Here is a 26231-nt window from a genome sequence, read left to right on the forward strand (position 1 = left end):
GGCTGGCAGCAAGCCAGGAAGCCACTCTGCAAGCAAACAGATACTCTGCATAAGGAGAAAAGTCATAGCACAACAATTAATGTCCAACCTGAGTCACCTCAGAATGTTACATATATTGACTTCTTAATTCATATAGTACCGGGAACTCAACTGCTTGGTTGGTGACGGGGTTGACCTAGTTTTGGGGGCTTATTTCTGAAATAATTAAGGAAAGGGGGACTCAATCTTTCTTCTTGGTTGCTTGCTCCCCCCCCCAGCACCTTCATCTTTCTTCTTGTCCTCAGCTTCTTGGGCATCTTCTCCTTCACCTTGACCTCCTTCTTCCTCCTTTGCATCTTCAGATTCTTCCTTGGCACCTTCTTCCTCATCCTCTCCTTCCTCCTCCTCAGCCTCTTCCTTCTCCTTCTCCTCCTCTTCAGCTTCTCCTTCAGAGGGGGGTTCATCCTTAGCTTCCTAGGCTTTTGCAGCCTCAGTGGTCTCCTCCACCTTGATCTGCTCCTCCTGGACGTGGCTGGTGTATTAAAAAGGGAAGGAGAGAGTGGACATCAAGTAGGAGCTGGTCTGTAAACCACTGTAGGCAGATCGACCAAAGACTTGGGAACTCTAGGAGTAGCTGCTGGCTATGCTGCCCACAATGGTGAAACTGAAGCAGGTCTCCTTCCAAGAGTTTCCTGTAAGCTGCAATGTCAATGTCCAAAGCCATCTTCACATTGAGGAGGTCCTGGTATTCTTTTAAATACCATGCCATTTCACTCTTTGTAGTTCTCAACTCATTTTCTAATTTGTTGATTGTGTCCTGCATAGCACTAATGTTGGCATTCTGCTTATCCTTCAGCTCTTGCAGCTGCTTTTCTAGCACTTTGTTCATGCCCTGTCATGCTTCCATCTCCAGGATCTTGGCCTTGAGTAGGCGGCAGCTCTCGGAAACCTTGTCCTTGGTTGCGTGCACCACTTCGGTGTTCTTGGCAACACTCTCGGTCAGCATGGTGAAGGGCTCTTGAACCATTCTTGGGCATTCTACATGTTCTTGGCAGCCAGCTTCTTGTACTGGGTGCGGATGTCCTTGAGTGTGGTGGAGAGGTCAGGCTTGGAGAACACTTCCATCTCTATGGAGATCTGAGCGTACTGGATCTTCGCCTGCAGCTCAGTGATCTCCTCTTCCTGCACCTTCTTCAGAAAGGTGATTTTGTCCATCAGGCTGTTGATGCGCTTTTTGAGCTCAGCACCAGCGAGAGCCACCTCATCTGTACCTTTGCGCACCTCCAGTAGCTGGCCCTCAGCGTCCTGGTGGTTCAGCACCTCTTCCTCGTAGCACACCTGCAGGTTGCTCTCAGCCCCTCCTGAGGCCTGGTGACTCCTAACAGGATCTTGAGGCTGCACCCCGATCCCGCTGCCCTCTCCTCACCAGGTCTTGGTGCAGGCATCTCATTTTCATTAAAATGTTCAACCTGCACAGGCTCCACTGGTGTTTGAAGGCAGCCTGGGGGCAGACAGTGATCCCGGAGGTGCTTGCTGCCCTCACCAGAGCTCAGCCACGATGGTCTGGAGTGAGACAGCCCTTCCGGGCCCCGTGGCTGTGACTTGGACCCGCTTCCTTAACCAGGGACTTGGCGCTGGGTGGGCGGCAGCAGCGCTTCCTCCCCAGCCCGCACTGGAGTGGGTCCCTGAGGTTTCAGAACCAAACTCCAAGGGCCTCCCCGGGCAGCAGTGGCCCTGAGCCCACCAACTCTCCCTTCAAACCCACCAAAGCTTGCTTCTCACACTTGCTTCTCACACTTGCTGAAAACCTTCTCAGTCCACTTGCCATTGTAATCAGTTTGGGCTGAAAGGACTGGGGACTCCCGAGCCACTGAGGGAAATGGGCGGCGCCATCTTTGTGTTGGAGTGATGGTTAATTTGAATATTACCCTTTTATTATATAGGATATATACATTTTTAATTCTCACCCACAGATATTTTTTCCATTGTTTTTTAGAGTGAATGGAAGAGAGAGGGAAAGACAGAGAGAAACATCAATGTGAGAGAAACACATCAATTGGTTGCCTCATGCAGGAGCACTGACCAGGGTCCAGGAGGGGAGGAGCCTAAAACCCAGGTAGGTGCCCTTGACTGGAATCAAACCCAGGACCCTTTGGTCCACAAGCCGATGCTCTATCCACTGAGCCAAACCGGCCAAGGCAAGAAATATATATTTTGTCCTTGTTCCTGTTTCCTGGCACAGAGCTCCTAAAAACTCATGTAATTTCCTGAGTGATAGGTGTGATAAGAGCTTGCTTATTATGTTTGGCCTTAATACTGGTTCTATATACAAGAGCTTCTAAGATCATTGGAAACTCAGATGTGAAAATAATGTCATTTTGTATGCTAAATGAGATGACTAGTGGCTTAGGGCCACTAGATATGGTTTCCAGAAAGACCAAGACACAATTAGAAGGCTGGAACTTTCATTCCCACCACCCAACCTCCAGGTATGGATGAAGGGCTAGAGATTGTGTTTTTAACCAAAGGCCAATGATTTAAGCAATCATGTCTACATAATGGAACTTCCATAAAAAAAAAATAATAACAGGATTCATAGAGCTTCAAGGTTGGTGAACAAAATGAGATGCTGGGATTCTGGTGCACCCAGAGAGGACATGGATGTTATACATGCTTTCTTCCTATACCTTGTACATCGCTTCCAATTTTGACTATTCCTGAGTTATGTCCTTTCTAATAAACTGATTATCATAAATAAACCATTTTTCATAAGCTCTTTAAGCCATTGTAGCAAATTATTGAACCTGAGGATGTGGTTATGGTAATAGCTAGTCCATAAAAAGTACAGGAGGCCTGAGACTTTTAATTGGTGTCTGAGGTGGGGGGTGATCTTGTGGGACTGAGCCCTTTATCTTTGGAGTCTGATTCTATCTTCAGGTAGTTATTGTCAGAGTTGAATTAAATTCTGAGATAGTCAATTGGTGTCCAGAGAGTCTGTGTGTGTGTGGCAGGGGAACCTCACACATTTTCTATCAGAAGTGTTTGTGGGTAGATAAACAGACCAGGGTATCCATTTAGTAAATGGCTATTGATTTATAAAAAAAATTGGTTTCTAAGCTATTGCAGGTCTCAGTAGATGTGATCCTTTCAGGTGGTTCTCAAAAGACTACTAAATATGTACATTTAAGTGTTCTTTTATATAAAAATTATTTGAGGGAAGTGAATTATTTGTCTCAGTTTATCCTATATAATAAAAATGTAGTATGCAAATTGTCCCCTCTACTGGGAGTTCATCTGGGAGTTTGACCAGTGGGTGGGGCCAGCCTGGGGAAGGGAGGGAGTACCGGGCCAGCAACCGACAGCCACTAGGGACCCTACCAGTGCATGAATTCCATGCACTGGGCCTCTAGTATTACTATATTATGCCTTGATGGATAAATCAAGAATCAGCTAAGAGTTATGCATGTTTCCACTGAATCAGAAAATTTCATTTTTTTGCCAGTACAGGCAGTCCTCAGGTTACATTGGACTCGATGTACATCGTTTTGTGGTTACGTTGCCATCTCCCATTTATAGTATTTATTTTAAAAAGTTCCATCATTTTGACTTATGTACATATGTGCTTTATGTTTTTCATTATTTATTTACCACAAGTAAAGGTCAGGAACTGTTATCTTTCTTTTAATTTTTTTTTTTTTTTACTGTTTCAATTCATTACTGCTGTTTATGTGCTCCATGTGAGTGACGTAGGTGCTTATGTAGGTGAGTTCTGACTTATGGCAAAAATTGCATTACGTTGCACCGTAGGAACAGATATCCATTATATTATACTATAATATAAAATTCAAAGGTATTTTAATATTTAAAATATTACAATGGGGAATTTAGAAAAAATGTGTGGCCATCAGGATGTTGTATGGGCATGTTCATTTTTTCAATTCTATTCCTATACCCTTCTTATTTTAATTAGTAATGGAACCAGATATTAAAATATATTAGATCATCAGTTGGGTTTGCCTTTTCATTTGGAATTGCAGGTACATCTATTGAGAAATCTTGGGTGTGACAGTGCAATCAAGGTTTAGAACAGCATAGCCAAATGCAATTTGTATCAGTGCTCAGAGAAAATTGATTTTGATATTATTTATATCATTTTTATCTGCATTCACTTCTCAATCCATGCATATAAAAATGTTACTTTCTAATTCATGGATTATAGACGCCATAGATTATATGAAATTGGTTATACATTTAAGATTTTAGAATCTTAGGAAGGAAAAACATGTTCCACATAGTGATCCATCTTAAATAAAAAATATCCATATAAAGAGAATTGATGTCCTTTTGTGCTTCCACTGTGCAGGAGTCAGCTTCTTCTATCCTATACTACATTAGCATGAAGTGCTTGCTGTATATTAGTATGGGGTATCATAACTTGAAGCATTAGTCATTGGAGGGACTAAGCTATAACTGAATTCCACATTTGTATTTGTGAACCAGCCTTTCACCTTCCTATTTCCACATTTTCAAGTGTGGCCAAGGGAGTCACAAAATGAATTATTTGTATACAAGTTTATGTGTATATGCTTTTAATTCTCTTGGGAATATATCTAGGAGTAGAATTTCTGGATCATATGGTACGTCTATATTTAACATTTTGAGGAACTGCCAAATTGTTTTCCAAAATATCATTATACTTTTTAAAATATATTTTATTGATTTTTTACAGAGAGGAAGGCAGAGGGATAGAGAGTTAGAAACATCAATGAGAGAGAAACATCTATCAGCTGCCTCCTGCACACTCCCTACTGGGGATGTGCCCACAACCAAGGCACATGCCCTTGACCAGAATTGAACCTGGGATCCTTCAGTCTACAGGCCGACGCTCTATGCACTGAGCCAAACCAGTTAGGGCACCATTGTACTTTTGATAGCAGTATATGAGGGTTCTGATTTCTCCACATCCTCACCTATCCTTGTTATTACACATATTTTTTATTATATTCATCCTAGTGTTTATGAAGTGGTATATCATTATGGTTTCAGTTTGCATCTTCCTGAGGACTAAGTGAACACTTTTTAATGAATAATTAGAAATCAAGAAGGAGAAAAGACTCCTGGATAGCTGTAGGAAATTAGGCTCTGCAGGGAAAAGTATATGAGTAGTGCTAGGGCATGACTCTTTGGAAGGGGCACAGAAATGCTTGACCCAAACATGGAAGTATTACTATTGCACAGATAGATGGTAAGCTTTGTTTTGTTTCACAACAATTACAATTGGGATAAGAGATTCTAGGTGAGTTTCCTAAAATAATATTGTCTGAAAATAAATTGGTAGAGAAGAAACTGGTCAAAAAGAAAAATTATTTGAGAAAATAATTTTTGAAATTATTGATTGATTATTTGAAATGATTGATTCATTAAAAATAAGAAGTTCCAGTCAGTGATATGGCACTATAGACTAATGGCTCTGAAGTCCTCATATTACTTCCACAGGGGTCAGATAATATTTTTTTTAATGTAAAAGATAAGATAAGCTCAAAGATTGTCTCAAGGTTTAACAATCTGTGAATAAATTATAAAGCTTTTTGACCATTTAGTATTTCTATCCCTATGTATATCTATTAGATTGGATACATTCACCCTTTTTTTTTTCTGCTTGAGACTGACAATTTATTTTCATTTCTCTGTACTTAACTTTGAAAAAATGTTCTTGGGAAAAGGGATGAGTTTTGCCAGAATTTTAAAGGAGCCATTAATTATAGCATATGTGAATTCTATAAGTCTTTGTTGTACTTTTCTCGCAGTTCTGAACTAGGACTAAGATGTAGCCAATCTCCCACAGCCTTGTGTGCCCACTTTGTTCTCTTAAATTAATCAGACAAGTCTCTTCTCCTTACCTGTAGATAAGCAAGTGAAAAAGAAGAGTGAAGTGATGAAAAGAGGCCAAGAGTGTCACTCTACTGGAAGCCAAGGGAATGGAAAATTAGTTATTCTGCTTACACATGCTTTTATCATTATCCATCTATTAGCAAGTGTAGTTGGTTCTAACTCCAATATATATATTGGATTTGATGACTTACTTTTATCCCAGAGTTGTCACTATAATATAAGCTACTGAACTCTTGCCTGGAATAGTAAAATTGTTTCCAAACTGGCAGAGTTTCCATGTAGTTATATACTTTGAACCCATGAATTACTCCATGGGTTCTATGGTACACGTTGGTGTTGCACAATGCACAACCTGGACAAATATAAGTTGTAACTTCCACATAACTAGTGATTATTATGTGCTGATTCAGGTTAAAATTAGTTGCTGAGGATACAGTGATGAGCAAAGCAATACCTGCTATCATGGAGCTTGCATTCCAGGGTGGGGGTCCCCGCTGGGTGCACAAAAATTTGTGCACTCGGGAGGGTCCCCCAGCAATGCCTGTGCCCTTTTGCAGTCTGGGACCCCTGGGGAATGACCACCTACTGGCTTAGGCCCACCTCCCGGGGGATTTGGCCTAAGCTGGCAGTCAGACATCCTTTTGACAGCCCAGGAGCCCTCAAGGGATGTCCACTTGCCAGCGGGGAGCAGGCCTAGCTGCAGTTGGACATCCTTAGCACTGCTGAGGAGGTGGGAGAGGCTCCCACCACTACCTCTGTACTGGCAGTCGTCAGCCTGGCTTGTGGCTGAGCAGAGCTCCCCTTGTGGGAGCGCACTGATCATCAGGAGGCAGCTCCTGCATTAAGTGTCTGTCCCCTGGTGGTCAGTGTGTGTCATAGAGACCAGTGATTCCCAGTGGCTCTGCTCTTAGGGTCAATTTGCATGTTACCCTTTTATTATATAGGATAGAGGCCTGGTGCATGGGTGGGGGCCAGCTGGTTTGCCCTGAAGGGTGTCCCAGTTCAGGGTGGGGATCCTGCTGGGGTGCCTGGCCAGCCTGGGTGAGGGGCTGAGGGCCGTTTTCAGACTGGCCACACCCCCTTCAGGGAGGGAGGTCCTGCTGGGGTGCCTGGCCAGCCTGGGTGAGGGGCTGATGGCTGTTTGCAGGCTGGCCACATCACCCAGGAACCCAAGCTCCCAGTGGAGTCTGGCTGGAAGCAGTTATCTGGGATTTATTTATCTTCTATAATTGAAACTTTGTTGCTTTTGCGGAGGCCACAGCCAGCCAGGGCATGCAGGAAGCTTGGCTTCCTCCATCGCTGGGGTAACCAAGCCTCCTGCTTGCTCCAGCTCTGTGGCTGCCGGCAGCCATCTTGGTTGGGTTAATTTGCATACAGTCGCTCTGATTGGCTGGTGATTGTGGCTGGGGCATACTGAAGGTACAGTCAATTAGCATCTTTGTCTTTTATTAGTGTAGATATGTTGATTTCAGATAGTGACAATTGCTAGGTTAATTTTAGGTGGAGGTAAGAACTATGAAAACAGCAAATACTGTGAACTTGAATAAGGATCAATCCCCTATGAAATGGTTGAAGACTCTCTGTGAGCTATCCTTGGAAATGGGAGTAAATCATGGTGTTAATTCCAGTTTGACAATAAGTTAAAAATGCTGGGCAAAAACAGTCGGAAAGGACAAGGGTGATTGATTTCTGAGAGTTTATTGCCCCATTGAGGGAACCACTCCTCCCTTAAGAGACAAAGAATGATTTTTATATGCTGGGTGCTGAGTTAATAGGTGGATTATTTTATTTTCTGAAAATGCGAAAATACATATACTTGTATATTAACCTTTAGAATATTTAGATAAGTATCTCAAACTTATATGCTTACAGAGACCAGGCAGGTAATTCAAATGTGTGGAATAGGCAAGTAGAGGAGCAAGAAAGAAATAATGCATGACCCTATTTATTGTTAATCTTTATTGTTGAAAGTATTAGCTATGCCCCCTTTTCTTCCCCATTGACCCCTTCTAGCCTGCCTCCATGCCCCACCCCAGGCTTTCACCACCCTATTGTCCATGTCCATGGGGTATGCATATATTTGTTTAATCTCTTCCCACTTACCCACCCCCATTTCCCTCTGAGATTCCACAGTCTATTCCATGTTTCTATATCTCTGTATTGATTTTGCTCATCAGTTTATTTTGTTCATTAGATTCCACAGATGAGTAAGATCATGTGCTACTTAGCTTTCTCTGACTGTCTTATTTCACTTAGCATAGTACTCTCCAAATCCTTCCATGCATGACCCTATTTAAAGGGCAGTCAGCAGTAGCTTGGCTTCCTGTAATAAATACCACATGGGGATATTATTTCAGAAATGCCAAATGTTCTTATTTCTAAAATATGTTAGAAATATAGATTTTTATATAAAATTTCTAGATTTTCAGATGTTATTTCTTGGAAAATAAATGATGTAGGTCAAACACACTTTCAAAGCTGAGGACAAACCTCTAAATTAGACTAAAAACACCAAAATAATTATTTCACTTGAAAACTAAACATTATTTGTTTCCTAAGATCATACACATATATAATATTACATATTTATTTTGAGAAAGTTTTTTGAAGGATATTCTTTATTCTTATGAATTTTATTATAACCATATTCCTCCATGTCCTAAGTCTATCAACCCTCTGTGAAATAAAGCTCCATCATGTATATTTCTATCTAATCTGTAGGTACTAAAAAGAAGCAGATTATCTTCAGAATCTCATTCTGTGAGAGAGAGAAAAAAAAATAAAGAGGGGTTTGGATAGTTCCTTGGGCTTATACTAAGTCTACTAGAGTTATCTGTTTTGACCTTCAAAATGATTAATTTAGATGCCTTGAGCCACTGGCTATAGAGTAGACAACTCAGACCCAAAAATAGGTTTCTTACAATCTACATTTGATATTAAAGGGTCTCAATAATTGGAATCATACAGAGAACATGTGACACGGCTATTATATTTTCATACTGAAAATTTAATACGATTCAATATTGCTACCAAAAATCTCTTTCCATATATGCATATACACATATATATAAGTTAAGCTAAGTTTAAAAATAAACACACAAAGCAGCTCTGATAAATATTTGACTGTGAGAGATATAATTAATTTCTGAGCATCAAATATATGGTTTAAAAACATTTTTTTTCTATCTAAACCATTATTATTGTGTATTTTGATAGATTGAGAATGGAAAAACACAAGATATTATTCTGAGACTTAAAAATCCCTGAAAATTCGAAGGCAAAAACTGTCAATATATTTTGTTTGTCTCAGTACTAAAGGACATATGTTCCATCTGAATCATGCAGTTTCATAATGTTCCTAGGACTTGAAAAAAAATGACATTAGCTTTCTCTCTTTACAGAAGTTCTTCAATAATTACTGTGATATTTATTGGTTTTATGTTACTGTATTTATATAACTTGATAAGCTTTCTTGATTCTAATAGTGGAGAAAAAAAAAAATCAATGTTTCTGTTAGCAAGTCATATCATTATTGAACTGTTTTGTCCAAAGGCTCTTGCTAAGCTTATAAAGCAGAGTCCATATAATATGATGCAAAATATATTTAGAAATATAAAAACAGAACAATGGTTGAGTTTCTGGGAGTCAACATAAGTAATATTCCATGATGATTTTTCAGAATTAAAAATAATCACTCAGGGCCCAGCCTGCGTGGCTCAGTGGTTGAGCCACGACCTATGAACTAGAAGGTCACCGTTCGATTCCTGGATGGAGCACTTGCCTGGGTTGCGGGCTTGATCCCCAGTGTGGGGTGTGCAGGAGGCAGCTGATCAATGATTCTCTCTCAACACTGATGTTTCTATCTCTTTCTCCCTTTCCCTTCCGCTCTTAAATCAATAAAAATATATTTTAAAAAATTATTCAGGTATCACTATGTCATTTTACCTGCAATATCTAAAGGAAATTGAGTTTCGCTATTTTAATAAGTCAGTACAAAAAGAGATGTTTTAAATAGTTAAAATTATGCTTGTATCAGACAGTAAATAACATCTATTTCTTGGTGTTTCCCTAGCACAATCTGATTATATAATTTATAACTATATTTATTTAAAATGTGTGATTCTTGTGAAACTTACAAAATGAATAATTAGAGATATCTTTTACTTAGGATTAACAACATCCAAAGGTACCATACTGTTGGTGGAACCACATAGGGTTGGAAGAGTATGAGGTTTGTAAATTGTCATAAGTACAACAACATAAGAAATACTTTACACACATTATCTCAAATTATTATAATTACCTTACAAAGTGTGCCATGTTTTATTCTATGCTGGCACATATGATGTCATATTCAGAACTTAACAATTTGTAACTAGATTTTAAAAACTAGGAAGTATTTTTATAATCAGAAATAATGAAAAAGAAGCATGAGCCAAATATTTATGATTTAGTCCCATCTTGTGGAGTCTATCCCATTTAGTTAATAAGATGGCTAAAATATCCCAACTAAAGAGGATGTACTTCAATTAATTGGGCAGAAAATGAGCTAATTGGTGGGAATATGACATTATCTCTTAGGATATCCCAATCAGATGTCAAATTCAACAAATCCAAATAGAAGGTATCATCTGTACTCACTTCTAAACCAAGTCCCTTCAAGACTTCCATATTTATGTGAATAGAATCAATATTTTCTGTTTTCCTATACTCTGTAAGAACACTTTAGATAGAAAATGAAGCACATACAAAGGCATCAAGTGGTAACATATTAGATCTTATTTATCAATTTATCTGTAGACAGACACATAGGCTGTTTCCATTTTGAATAATGCTGCAATGAGCATGGGGAATGCAGATAGCTCTTCAAGATCTTGATTCCATTTCCTTTAGATATGTACCCAGAAGTGGGGTTGTTTGATCATATAGTAGTTCTATATTAATTTCTGAGGAACCTCTATGTTGTTTTCAATAACAGCTATACTAATAAATATTCCCACCAACACTGAAAAAGTGTCCCTTTTTCTCCACATCCTTGCCCAACACTTATTGTTTCTTGTCTTTTTTAAAATAATACAAAATTTAACAAGTGCAAGGTGACCTCAGTATGATTATGATTTGCATTTCTCTGATGATTAGTAGTATTGAGCATCTTTTGATGTACCTGTTAGCCATTTTATAGATAGATGTTAAGTTCTTCTGCCCATTTTATAATCAGACTAGTGGCATGGTGCACAGAATTCGTGCATGGATGGGGGGGTTCCCTCAACCCAGCCTGCACCCTCTCCAATTGGGAATGCCTCGGGGGATGTCCGACTGCTGGTTTAGGCCTGATTCTTCTCGAAATCCAGGATTGCTGGCTCCTAACTGCTCACTTGCCTACCTGATTGCCCCAACCTTTCTGCCTGCTTGCCTTATCTCCCCTAAATGTCTCTGCCTGCATGCCTGATTGCCCCTAACTGGCTCTGCCTGCCTGTCTGATAGCCCCTAACTGCCCTCCCCTGCTGGCCTGATCTCACCCCCAAAGGCCCTCCCCTGCTGGTCAATTTGGCTCTGATTGGTTGGTTTCTATGCCAGTCAGCATCAAAAGCCCCGCCTCCTAGGCAGCCATTGGCTCCTTGCACTTCACCCAGATTTGGTTCTGATTGGTCAGTTTCTTTTAAAAAAATATATTTTATTGATTTTTTACAGAGAGTAAAGGAGAGGGATAGAGAGTTAGAAACATTGATGAGAGAGAAACATCAATCAGCTGCCTCCTGCACACCCTTCAGTCCACAGGCCGATGCTCTATCCACTGAGCCAAACCAGTTAGGGCTGATTAGTTGGTTTCTATGCCAGTCAGTGTCTCCAGGCCTATTACCGGGCCTGATCAAAGAGGAGGTGCTGATCAGCAGCCCCTGTGGAGCCCCTGAGAGAAAGACAGGCAGGGCTTCTGGCAAAAACTGGAGAGAAAGAGAGAGGCAATGGCTGACCAACAGCTTCCATGGCGGCTGCGGATCAGACCCTGCCCCTCTCTCCAGGCCTCTCACTGGGCCTGATCTGCAGCCCCCTTGGCAGTCAGTGCTGGGTTGCTGTACCCAAAATATATACAAGAGGCCTGGTGCATGAAATTTGTGCACGAGTATGGTCCCCAAGCCTGGCTTGTGATCAGGGCCATCTTCCCTGGCTGCCGGCAGCCAGACCCGCCCCCTGCCAACACCCACCCCCAGTTCCCTGTTCACCATCTGGAGATTGGAACCCCCTGGCCGGGGCGAGGGACCGAGAGGTCGACTGTTCCACCCACTCATTGGCTGCACCCCTGCTGCGGGTCGCCTTCTGTGTGTGGGGTGACTGGTGGGGCAGAGGCCTGGCCTGGTGCTTCCAAGGTCCCTCACCACCCACCCCCAGTTCCTCATTTGCCATTGGGGAGCCTGCCAGTCAAGGAAAGGGTCCAAGAGGTGGTTAGTGTACCTCATAGTGACTGGTCGAAGCAGTCAATTTGCCATTAGGGTCAATTTGCATATTATCCTTTTATTATATAGAATATGGGAGTTTAGTTCTGTGCTCTTGATTCTGTTCCTTGGTCTATATGTGTTTTTATGCCACTCACTCCGGTAAATTTTAATGAGGCCAAAACAAAAAGGATTTTCTTGTCCAATTTTGTCTTGTACAAGCATATATGTTTGTAAAACCATTATCATTCTTTCCAGTGAAGCTTCAGGTGGTAGTGTTTGGAAGAAGACTGCACATTCCCTCTAGATAGCCTTCCACCTGTGTGTTTGAGCATTATAGATGCCTGCTTGCCAACTTTTCTGTTTGGCCCTTCTTGAGAACATAAGTAGCAGGTAGTAAAAGTTGTTTGATCTCCTATATACCCAGTTCTAAATCTGTTCTCATAGCAGGGCTTGTCACAAATGCAGAAAGGGGTGAGATACCTGCTTCATAGATGTGGAATAATATGTGAGCATTCAGTGTTATGAAAACATTATTTTGAATGTAGAACCTTCCAAATACTTTCACATGTGATATTTATATGATGTTTTATCATACATTTATCCTTCTCCTTTGGCAGTCCTATATCAACCCAAAACTTTCCCAACATTTTATTTTCTCCTCAAGTCACATAGTTTTCTAATTGGCAGAATGCAAGGTTGTCTTTCAATGCCTACACTGTGTGACTACAGCATTTGAAACTATTAGGGGTTTCACTTTGAGTTGTCTCCTCACATGTTTTTTCCCTCAAATTTTATTATTTTTATCTTTATTGTTGAAAGTATTACAGATGTTCCTCCTCCCCAGTGACCCCTCACATGGTTTTATGTTACTTATTTTTCTTCATCTGTCATTTATATCCTGAATATAACCAGAAAAGGTTTGTCAACTTGAAATATAGAGATGCAGGTAAAATATAGAGGTTTAAAATAAAGCTAAAAGAAAGAATCTGTAATAATTGGGAATGATAGGGACATATCAGCTATTTAGGATAAGGCAAGTATTCTTTTTTTTGTCACCAACTTAATTTTAAACTTCCTGGCTATCAAGCAGGATAGGTAAGCTGGATGAAAGTATCCTTAACCCACAATGCCTGACAATGGTTCTCTCCTCTGTTAGCTCCTCTAAGTTGTGGATAATGCCCAAGGTTCAATCTTCATCCATAGACTCTTATCTCCCTATGCTTGGCTCCATAACTCATGCTTCCAAATGCCACAACTGAGGGTAACTTTCATAACTCCAAGTCCTATTCTCCTACTATCTCATGAACTCTATATACTTCCTCCATCACACTAATATGACTGCAACTAATCGTTTTATCTTTAAAACAACAGCAACAAATAAACACGCACGCACACATACAAACACACCAGCTTAAAATTTCTATGTCCCCTAGTTGTTTGAAATTTCTCCACATTTTTTAACTCCCCAAATCATAAATTTTGTCTCATTGTTTTCTTTGCCAACCCCATTCAACCAGCAAATTTTGTTAATTCTTCCATTGCAAATTCACTCCTCTTCTACTAGCCTCAGATTCCTTTGATAATCTCCATACTAGTAACCTTATTCTTGCCTTTCATTCTTCCAGTCAGTCTTGTAATCTGGGTTCAAATATTTTTTTTTCCTAATTTCATTTTCTTCTTATTCTACCTTTTCCATAAAGCCTTCAGTGGCCCCCAATTATATGAACAAAGCTCACACTCCTTACCCAGACATGAAATATTCTTCATAATCTCACCCTTAGATCCAAATATTTCCTGAAGAAAAAAACAGATCCAGTTAAACTCTCACACTTCTTATTTGTTGATATCTTATTCCCATATGTTTTTATACTTGAAGATTCCTTCTCCTTTCTTGTAGCAACATAGTTATTTTTAAATGCCAGTATCAGTTCTTCCTTTATGCTGGGAATATTATCTTGTTGCTGACTGACATTGTAACTTCAATCCCCCCCACCCCGCTTAAGTTTCTATGCAGCATTATATCTCTTATCTCTCAAACCAGATCATTAGCTCCTTAAGGGATTGCTTATACATCTTTACATTCTCAAAAACACTGAGTATAGTAAATGTTATATAAATATTTTTATTTTATTTAGAGTTATTTATGCAATTACTTTCCTACTCCAATTTATGTATATGGAGATGTTCACACATTAAGGCAATAAAAGAAATAAAATAGTTATTATATTGCAAAATAAAAAGTCACACTGCTCTCTAATCTTTGTATCAAAATAGATCTTAGTGGTTTCTTATTATAACATTCACAGCTGATATGCTCCAACCAGCAGTTGGAATCTATCAAGAAGACAGTAACTGCCAGAAATTGCTATTCCATAAGTATAAAATGCCATTTTTGTCATTGTGCTAACACCAGGGAAGGCCAAATTGCAGAGTTAAAATGGGCCTCCCCATCCAAGTTGAGCTTCCATGTGAACAACCATTGGCTAGAGGAGTAGTGAGGGCCATGTTCCTTTTCCTAGTGCTGTGGTCTGAAAATATTCTCAAGGCAGTAAGTTGGGGCAATAATAGGACTCACCCCACTTGTTTTTCTGTCTCCAAGGAATCACTCTTTCAGTGATTGATAATCATGATTTTGTAAAACATTTTTTTCATATAATATTTTTTGGCTTTTACTTATTTTTTGTTTTAAGTGGCAAGGTCGATCCAGTCTCTGTTACTCCATTTAGGCCAAAAGTACCATCATATACATTTTAAACAGATATAGTCCTATATAGATTTTTATTTATACTTTACTAGGTTTTGGTAAGTTGTATTCACAAAGGAAGCCTGTCTATTCAATTTAAATTGTTGAATTTAGTAGAATAAAATTATTTATAATATTTCTTTATTTTCATTTTAATACCTACATGATCTATAATAATTTTCATTCTTTCATTTCTAATATTGGTTTTTGTTCTCTCTTTTTCACCATGGATGAATTTTGCTAGGTATTTATTAATTTTTAATAGATCCTTTCAAAAACAAAAATTTTATTTTTTAATAATAGCTACCTATTTAAAAAATTATTGATTTATTGATTTGAGAGAGAGAGAGGGATAGAGAGAGAGAGAGAGAGAGAGAGAGAGAGAGAGAGAGAGAGAGATTTGTTGTTCCACTTATTTATGCATTCATAGGTTGATTCTTGTATGTGCCCTGACCAGGGATCAAACCTGCAACCTTGGTGTAAGGACGATGCTCTAACCAACAAGGCTACTTGGCCAGGGAAATTTCTAGTTTTTCTGTCTTCCTCTATTTCAAAATATATTCTCTATTTTATTGACTTTTTTTTCCTTAATCTTTTACCTTAACTTTATAATTTCCTTCCTTCTACTTATTTTGGGATCAATTTTCTCTTCATTCCTGTCTCTTCACGATGGAAACTTAGATCCCTAAAATTGATACTTTTATTCCTTTTTATAAAATGTGTATTTAAATTTTTCTTCTAATTATTGCTTTAAATGCATCCTACAAAATCTGATGTTGTGACCTTATTATCATTTAGGTCCAAATATTTTGTAATTTTCTTGTGATTTTTAAAAAAATATATTTTATTGATTTTTTACAGAGAGGGAGGGAGAGGGATAGCGAGTTAGAAACATAGATGAGAGAGAAACATTGATCAGCTGCCTCCTGCACACTCCCCACTGGGGATGTGCTCACAACCAAGGTACATGCCCTTGACTGGAATCGAACCTGGGACCCTTCAGTCCGCAGGCTGACACTCTATCCATTGAGCCAAACTGGTCAGGCTTGTGATTTTTTTTTTTTTTTTTTTTTATCTATGGGTTATTCAGCAGTAGGTATGTCTAAACATCTTGCTATTAATGATTTATAGTTTAATTCCATTGTGGTCAGAAAATATATATTAGATGATTTCAATCCATTTAAACATATTAAACTTATTTTATGTCTTCGAATGTATATTACAGTTTTGGGATATGCTGTTCAATGAAATATCAATTATATCATATTGGCTGTTCAATTCTTCTATATAATTACATTTTTTCTCATTTTTGGCTATATGTTTCATAAGGTACTAACAAAGGAGTACTTAAATATTCAGCTGTGATTATAAATTTGTTTCTTCATTGTATCTTTTTTTAACTTGAAATAATTTTTAATTAAAGTACAATTGACATACAATATTACATTAGCTTCAGGTGTACAACATAGTGATTTGACATTTATATTACCTTACAGAGTGATCACCATGATAAGCCTAATGACCATCTGTCATCATACAAAGTTATTATATCCTTGACTATATTCCTTATGCTGTTCATTATATCCACATAACTTATCTTACCTAATAATAGATGAACATGTAAATTGACCGTACATTCGCTATGCTAACCAGCCAATCAGGAGAGTACGCAAATTAACCCAACAAAGATGGTGGTTAATTTGCATACATAGGCTCCAAGCAGCAGAGTGAAGCCTGACGGCCCTGGGGCCGGAGCAATGAAGCCTGATGGCCCCGGGGCTGGAGCAGCGAGGCCTGTTGGCTCCAGGGCCGGCTCCAGCCTGAGCCCGGCCAGAGCGAAGGCCTGGGTCCCAGGTGCCAGAAGCAAACTGGTGCCAGAAGCCAAGGGAAGGGAAGGCCTATTGCACGAATCTCTTTGTGCAACAGGCCTCTAGTGTATTTTATAACAGGGCATTTATACCTCTATTCCTCTTCACCTTTTTCACCATCCTACACTTCCCTCCCGTCTGGCAACTGTCAGTTCGTTCTCTGTATCTATGAATCATATATTTTTCACCAACTATAAATTATACTCTCAGCTATGCCAATCCCCAACTTTATCACTCTGATTCTGGCCCCATATCAGTGTGTTTCTCCTAATAGTAAACATTAATGAATTTAAGGTTCCTTCTCTTTCTCACTGACATAGCATATCCCATACTGTATCCCATTCAAGATACAACATAAAGATTTTAGTGGGCTTCAAAAATTAAAATTTTCTCCTTTAGTACAAATAGTTTCATGTTACTTTAAAAATGACACAACTTAAAACCTCTTATTAATGTGTGTTCAGTAGGTGAGGGTGTGTTAAACCCATTTGGTTCCTGTTCTGACCACCATGCTATTGTAAGTTGTTTGACTAGGCCAGTGATTTCAAGTTGGGGCTAAAAGAACTGACTAAACTAAATGTCCCTTTCTACATTATGTTCATTTTCTTCAACTCACAGACCCAGAATATGTTAGAACTCCATATTTGTTTGTATGTAAATCTTCCTATGAAATAACAGATATTCCTAAGAACCTTTGCACTTGTAAGATGATGTTGTATTTGGATGCTATTGTATCCTATATAATAAAGAGGTAATATGCAAATTGACCATCATGCCCTTACACAAGATGGGCATGCCCATGTTGTCACAAGATGGCCGCCCCATGTTGTCACAAGATGGCTGCCCCCATGTCATCACAAGATGGCCACCACAAGATGGCTGGGAGGGGAGGGCAGTTTGAGGGGACCAGGCCTGCAGAGGAGGGCAGTTAGGGGTGACCAGGCCAGCAAGGGAGGGCAGTTGGGGCAACCGGGCCAACAGGGGAGAAATTAAGCGTAAATAAGGCTGGCAGGGGAGTGGTTAGTGGGTGATCAGGCTGGAAGGTAGAAGTGATTAGGGGCAATCAGGCAGGCAAGCAGGCAAGTGGTTGGGAGCCAGCAGTTCCAGATTGTGAGAGGCATCGGGCCTAAACTGGCAGTCAGACATCCCCTGAGGGGTCCCAGATTGGAGAGGGTGCAGGTTGGGCTGAGGGACCTCCTCCCCAGTGCACAAATTTCATGCACCAGGCCTCTAGTTTGGAAATAAAAGGCTGGCTCTGTAGTCAAAAAAACATTAAAAGAAAGCACATCCTCCTCAGCACTTCTTTGTTGATTTATTGATGGTAGCCATTCTGGCAGGTGTGAGGTAATATCTCATTGTAGTTCTAATTTGCATCTCTCTGATGATTACTGACTTTGAGTATTTTTTTCAAATGTGTCTATTGGCCATCTGTATGTCCTCTTTGGATAAGTATCTATTCAGGTCCTTTGCCTATTATTTTTAATTAGACTGTTTGTCTTCTTGGTGTTGAGATGTATGAGTTCTTTGTATATTTTGGAAAATAAAACCTTATCAAATGTATCATTGGTGAATAGATAAAATTAAATTAAAAACAAAAACAAAAGGGGAGAGATGGCAACCGGCAGGAAGGTAGGGAGGGAGAGAGTGTGAGAGCGCGAGGGAGTGATAGAGGAGTGTGTGGACATGTGAGGTGTGTGTATGAACTAGGGACAGTTAGATTCTGCAGGTCTTCTAAGGGGCTGCTAAACCTGGCAGTCTTAGACAGCAGAGCCCCGCTCTCAGCACAGACACTCCTGGGCAGCCAGCGCAGGCACAGAGACCACATCATCTTGAGAAACAGAGCTGCTTGAGACTAGGATCCTGGCTTCAGCACCAGCCAGTCTGGTCTCAGACACAAACCAGGACCCTGCAGCCACTGGGGACGGAGAGCTGTGACCACACCTGCAGACCCACAGACACCAAGAATCCAGACATCCCCACAGCAGGTCTCAGTGAGTAATAGAGCCCATCCCCCTCCCTGCAGGCTCATGGGCAGTGACATAGTAACTGATAGACCCACCCCTTGCCTGGGCCTCAGTGCTGCTACAGGAACCTTAGCCTGGAAGTGCACGCACACTGGGAACTTGTCCCTCGCAGAACAGGCTACAGAAACCTTAGCCTGGGAGCTAACGTGTGAACACCGGGAACTTGTTTCCCACAGCATGGGCCCTGGGACCCCAATACTCAGGGCAGGAGGCAGCACCAAGCACCAGTGACTTGACTGTGTTTCTTATCACCTGTGCCTGGGATCCCTGATTCCCTGTGCATTCACACTAAGAGCCAGCGACTCCAATTCTTGGTGCATATGCACACAGGGACCCTGATTCTCAATGCGAGGCCATGCGAAGCAACAGAGACTCTGATACTGGATTCTTGGGGAACTCTGACTCCTGGCACATGCTAGGGGGCTCTGATTTTCAACACACTCCAGGGGGGTCTCTGTTTCAGCACAGTGCAGGCGGGGTCCCTGATTTAAAGTGCACACATGAGGCCACATTGAGCGCTGGTAATGCTGATTCTGAGTGAGCCTGGTTCCCACCAACCCACCACAACCACACATCTTAGTGTCAGAGCCCTTCAGTGACACTAGGGTGGTGCGAAGCTCCCACTGCGCACGGCCCTGGCCCACGCAACTTGACATTTGAACCATCTGGAGATAGTCAGAATGGGGAGAAGACACAACCCACAGAGGAAAGGAAATGAGGAGTTGTCGAGAAAGGAAATTAATGAAATTGAAGCATGAAACATGACAGAAAAAGAATTCAGAGTAATGGTTGTACAATTCATTCACCGGATGGATGAGAAAATCAACAACCTATGCAAGAATCAGGAGGAAATGAAAAGTGATATAGCTACAATCAAAAACACCATGGAAGGTTTCAGTAGTAGACTAGAAGAAGTAGAGGACAGAATTAGTGAGTTAGAAGATAAGGCAGAGAAACAAGCTCAATCTGAACAGCAACGGGATAAAAAAATTAAAAAGCAGGAGGAGAGCCTAAGGGAGCTTTGGGACAACATGAAATGAAGTAACATACGCATAATAGGGCTGCCAGAAGGACAAGAAGAGCAGCAAGGATTAGAAAATCTATTTAAAGAAATAATGACAGAAAACTTCCCAGATATGGGGAAGAAAAAAAGCTACACAAGTACAGAGAGTCCCAAGCAAGATGAACCCCAAAAGACCCACACCAAGACATGTCATAATAACGATGGCAAATGTACACAACAAAGAGAGAACCTTAAAGGCTGCAAGAGAGAGACAGAGAGTTAACTACAAAGGATCCACCATCAGATTATCAAATGATTTCTCAATGGAAACACATCAAGTTAGAAGGGAATGGAAGGAGGTATACAAAGTGTTGCAAAGCAAAGGACTGAATCCAAGAATACTCTATCCAGCAAGACTATCAATCAAAATTGAAGGGGAAATCAGGAGCTTTGCAGACAAAAAAAAGGCTAAGGGAGTTTATCACTACCAAGTCAGCAATGCAAGAAGTGCTAAACAGAATGCTGTAAAAATAAGAAATATAAAGGTAAGAAAGAACACAGGCACAAAAATAGAAATTACTACAAGCAAGTACCTTTCAGTAATAACTTTAAATGTAAATGGACTAAATGCTCCAATCAAAAGACACTGAGTGGCTGAATGGATAAAAAGACATGGCCCATATATATGCTGTCTACAAGAGACCCACCTCAGAACAAGGGACTCACAAAGACTGAAAGTGAAGGGATGGAAAAATATCTTTCAGGCGAATGGAAATGAAAAAAAAAAGCTGGGGTAGCAATATTTATATCAGACAAAATAGACCTCAAAGTGAAGGCCATAACAAAAGATAAGGAAGGCCACTTCATAATATTAAAGGGACCAATACAACAAGAGGATATAACCCTGATAAACATATATGCACCCAATGCAGGAGTACCCAAATACATAAAAAAATAACTCCTGGAAGATATCAAGGGAGAGATCAACAAAAACACAATCATAGTAGGGGACTTAAACACACCACTGACATCACAGGATAAATCCTCTAGACAAAAAATCAGCCAAGAAACAGCAATCCCATATGATTCAATTGATCAGATGGACTTAATTGACATCTTCAGAACATTTAACCCCAAAGTCACGGAATATATGTTATTCTCAAGTGCACATGGGACATTCTCAAAAATAGACCACATATTGGGTCACAAGCAAAGTCTTCCCAAATTCAAGAAGATTGAAATCATACCAAGCATCTTCTCAGACAACAATGGCATAATATTAGAAATAAACTACAATAAAAACAACCCAAAATACTCAAACACTTGGGAGCTGAATAGCATGTCACTAAATAATGATTGGGTTACCAATGACATCAAAGAAGAAATTAAAAACACCCTGGAAACTAATGACAATAAAAGCACAACAATCCAGCCGAAACCGGTTTGGCTCAGTGGATAGAGCGTCGGCCTGCGGACTGAAAGGTCCCAGGTTCGATTCCGGTCAAGGCATGTACCTGGGTTGCGGGCACATCCCCAGTAAGAGATGTGCAGGAGGCAGCTGATCGATGTTTCTCTCTCATCGATGTTTCTAACTTTCTATCTCTCTCCCTTCCTCTCTGTGAAAAATCAATAAAATATATTTAAAAAAAAAAAAAAAGCACAGCAATCCAAAATCTATGGGACATAATGAAAGCAGTCCTGAGACGGAAGTTTATAGCACTACAGGCCTACCTCAAAAAAACAAGAAAAAATGATAGTAAATCATCTAACTCTACAACTCAAAGAATTAGAAAGAAAAAAACAAGAAAAGCCCAGAGTGAGCAGAAGGAAGGGGATAATAAAGATCAGAGTAGAAATAAATGACACAGAGACAAAAACAAACAAACAAAAACAAACAAACAAACAAACAAACAAAAAACAATACAAAAGATCAATGAAACCAAGAGCTGGTTCTTTGAAAGGATAAACAAGATTGATGGACCTCTAGCCAGGCTCACCAAGAAGCAAAGAGAGAGGACTCAAATAAACAAAATCAGAAATGACAGAGGTGAAATAACAACAGACCCCACTGAAATGAAAAGAATTGCTAAAAAATACTATGAACAACTCTAACAAACTAGACAATCTGGAGGAAATAGACATATTCCTAGAAAAATACAATCTTCCAAAACTCAATCCGGAAGATTCTAAAATTCTCAAGAGGCCAATAACTATGGAAGAAATTGAAGCAGTCATCAAAAAGCTTCCAGAAAACAAAACCCTGGGGCCAGATGGCTTCACAGGGAGGTATTACCAAACATTCAAGGAAGAACTAAAACCTATCCTCCTCAGACTACTACAAAAATTTCAAGAGGAAGGAACACTTCCCAGATCATGCTATGAAGCCAGCATCACCCTAATACCAAAAACCAGATAAAGACAACACAATGAAAGAGAATTACAGGCCAATATCCCTCATGGACATAGATGCCAAAATACACAACAAAATTCTAACAAATCAGATCCAGCAATACATCAGAAAGATCATACACCATGAGCAAGTAGGATTTATCCCGGAGATGCAAGGATGGTAGAATATCAGCAAATCAACAAATGGGATACATCACGTAAACAAATTGAGAGATAAAAATAACATAGTCATATCAATTGACATAGAAAAAGCATTTGACAAAATTCAACACCCTTTCTTGATAAAAACTATCAGCAGGTCGGAATAGAAGGATCATACCTCAACATAATAAAAGCCATATATGACAAACCCACAGCCAACATCATAATCAATGGGCAAAAACTAAAACCATTTCCCCTAAGAACAGGAACAAGACAGGGATGCCCCCTCTCACCACTCCTGTTCAGCATAGTACTGGAAGTACTAGCCATTGCAATCAGACAAGAAGAAGAAATAAAAGGCATCCAAATCAGAAAAGAAGAAGTAAAACTGTCCTTATTCACAGATGACATGATACTGTACATAGAAAACACTAAAGACTCCATCAATATATTATTAGACTTAATAAATGAATTCGGCAATGTAGCAGGATACAAAATTAATGCCAAGAAATCTAAGGCATTTCTTTACACCAATAGTGAACTTACAGTAAGAGAGACTAAAAAAGCAATCCCATTTACCATCACAGCAAAAAAATTAAGATACCTAGGAATAAACTTAACTAAGGAGGTAAAAGACTTATATGCGAAAAACTACAGGACACTGAAAAAAGAGATAGAGGAAGACATAAACAGATGGAAGAACATACCGTGTTCATGGATTGGTAGAATCAACATCATCAAAATATCCATACTACCCAATGCAATGTATAGATTCAATACAATCCCCATTAAATTACCAAGGGCATATTTCACAGATCTAGAATGAACGTTTCAAAAATTCATCTGGAATTAAAAAAAGACCTCGAATAGCTGTAGCAATCCTGAGAAAGAAGAACAAAGTAGGTGAGATCTCAATACTAGATATCAAGCTGTATTACAAAGTCACTGTTCTTAAAACAGCTTGGTACTGGCACAAGAACAGACATATAGATAAATGGAATAGAATAGAGAACCCAGAAATCAACCCAAACAACTATGCTCAATTAATATTTGACAAAGGAGGCAAGAGCATACAATGGAGTCAAGACAGTCTCTTCAACAAATGATGTTGGGAAAATTGGACATATACATGCAAAAAGATCAAACTAGACCACCAACTTACACCATACACAAAAATAAACTCAAAATGGATAAATGACTTTAAACATAAGACAGGAAACCATAAAAATACTAGAGGAATCCACAGGCAGTGAAATCGCAAACATATGCCAAAGGAATTTCTTCTCTGATACTGCTCCTACGGCAATGGAAACTAAAGACAAAATAAACAAATGAGACATCAAAATGAAAAGCTTTTGCACAGCAAAGGAAACCATCAACAAAACAACAAAAAAGCCCACTGCATGGGAGAACATATTTGCCAATGATATCACCGATAAGGGTTTAATCTCCAACATTTATAGGGAACTCATGCAACTTAACAAAAGGAAGATAAACAATCCAATCAAAAAATGGGCAACGGACCTAAGTAGACACTTTTTGAAAGAGGACATACAGAAGGCCGGAAGACATATGAAAACATGCTCAAAGTCACTAATTATATGAGAGATGCAAATCAAAATGACAATGCGGTACCATCTCACACCTGTCAGAATGGCTATCATCAACAAATCAACAAACAACAAGTGTTGAAGAGGATGTGGAGAAAAAGGAACCCTTCTGCACTACTGGTGAGAATGCAGACTGGTGCAGCCACTGTAGAGAACAGTATGGAGTTTCCTCAAAAAATAAAAATGGAACTCCCATTTGACCCAGTGGTCCCACTTCTAGAAATATATCCCAAGAAGCCAGAAACACCAATCAGAAAGGATATATGCACCCCCATGTTCATAGCAGCACAATTCACCACAGCTAAAATTTGGAAACAGCCTAAGTGCCCATCAGCAGATGAGTGGATTAAAAAACTGTGGTACATCACAATGGAATACTATGCTGCAGTAAAAAAGAAGGAATTCTTGCCATTTTCAACAGCATGGATGGAACTGGAGAGCATTATGCTGAGTGAAATAAGCCAGTCAGAGAAAGATAAATACCACATGATCTCACTCATTTGTGGAATATAGAGAACAACATAGACTGATGAACAGGGACAGATCCAAAGACAGAGAAACAGTGATCAGACTATCAATCCCCAGAGGGAAAGTAGGGGACGGTGGGGGTAAGGGGAAGAGATCAACCAAAGGACTTGTATGCATGCATATAAGCCAAACCAATGGACACGGACAACAGGGGGATGAGAGCATGAGGGCGGGGGCGGAGTTGGGGATTAATGGGAGGATGAGGACACATTTGTAATACCTTAACCAATAAAGAAATTTTTTAAAAAAAAAAGCAGCAACAAAGCACAGCCTCTATTTAGTATCAACAAACTCCCATAGTTCAAGTCCAAATGAACAAATCTCACAAAGACAATTCTTTTCTTGCTAGAGAACCTGTAAGTAGGGAGAGGCCTTAGAAAATGCCCTGTATATTAGATGTTATTTATAGATCACAATTGAAGACTCATTTTAATAGTTACCTTTTTATTTCCTTTCATAAAATTGAAAGATAACCATACTTATTTTGTCACATGGAAGAATAATGACCTTTAACAATGGCTTTTTTAATTTTGTAAGCTATTTGAGCATAATCTTTTTCTGAGGCTCATAATTGTCAAGGATATTGTCACTCGTGTATTGTCCTTGAGTGCTTAGTAGTGAATTTTAAGGCCCTAGAAAGCTTTCTTTTCATGAAATCAAGTCTCCTGAAAAGATAGAAGCAACTTGGCAGTGCAATGGAGACAAGATCTGCAAATATTATATTCTTCCTTCATTACCACTTTATAATGGAATGCAAGAACACTGCTTTATAGTCTATGCTGAGAACAGCGTGTATTGACCTCTTGTCAGTACTTCAGTCCAGCGTTCTCACTTTATGGTTGAGATATAGTATAGCTATTGACAAGCAAAAGGAACTGCCAAAGATAGAGCATATATTATTAAAGCAGTTCATTTTCTCATCAACAGTTTATGTCTTGCTCCTGGTAATTAGTGAGGTCGTGGAAGGAATTAGTATAGTGTTTGGGAATGTGTGTGCTAAAAGAGTATACATACATTGAGTTAGAAAAGAAATGTACTCATTTATGAGGAGGCTGCACAATATGAATGGCATGCACATAGAAATTGACCTCTGAGATCATTCACATGGTTTTCCCATTATACTCCTACAAATGGCCCATTTATTACTCTTTGTCTATAAGGCTGACCAAGGGTCATTATGTTTCTAATGTTATACCATTGCCTATATCAGAGGCTAGTTTTTAATTCACCCACCATCACCCCGCATAAACTGAAGAAAAAGGCTATTCTTACTCCGCAAGCAGCCTGGGGATATGTCAACCAGAGGAAATAATTGATCAAATGAACTGAGGCCATTTATATGGCCAAAATATGTTCAGAAGAAGGTGGGAATCCAGGGACTAATCCAGATATACTGCCTCTAGATGATTCCAAGCAGCTAGGTATTCTTTTGTCCCCAGTATGTGCTGTATAAGGCTACATTTCTACCTAATTCTATCTTCAAAGTGTAGGAATTCAAGACTTTCACTATTTATATGGCCATGTAGCATTCTATGGTTATGGTTTATTCCAACCCTCAATACTTTAAGTTTCTGTCTTTCTATAATAATTATTTCCATTG

At 39.6% G+C, this 26231-nt stretch overlaps 1 pseudogene; it reads right to left on the bottom strand.

Annotated features, from left to right (window-relative positions):
* Nucleotides 1-220: 220 nt before the first annotated feature.
* Nucleotides 221-2675, bottom strand: LOC118654361 (annotated as a pseudogene).
* Nucleotides 2676-26231: the final 23556 nt, after the last annotated feature.

Source organism: Myotis myotis, unplaced genomic scaffold (assembly GCF_014108235.1).
Source record: "Myotis myotis isolate mMyoMyo1 unplaced genomic scaffold, mMyoMyo1.p scaffold_m19_p_4, whole genome shotgun sequence".
Taxonomy (NCBI): domain Eukaryota; kingdom Metazoa; phylum Chordata; class Mammalia; order Chiroptera; family Vespertilionidae; genus Myotis; species Myotis myotis.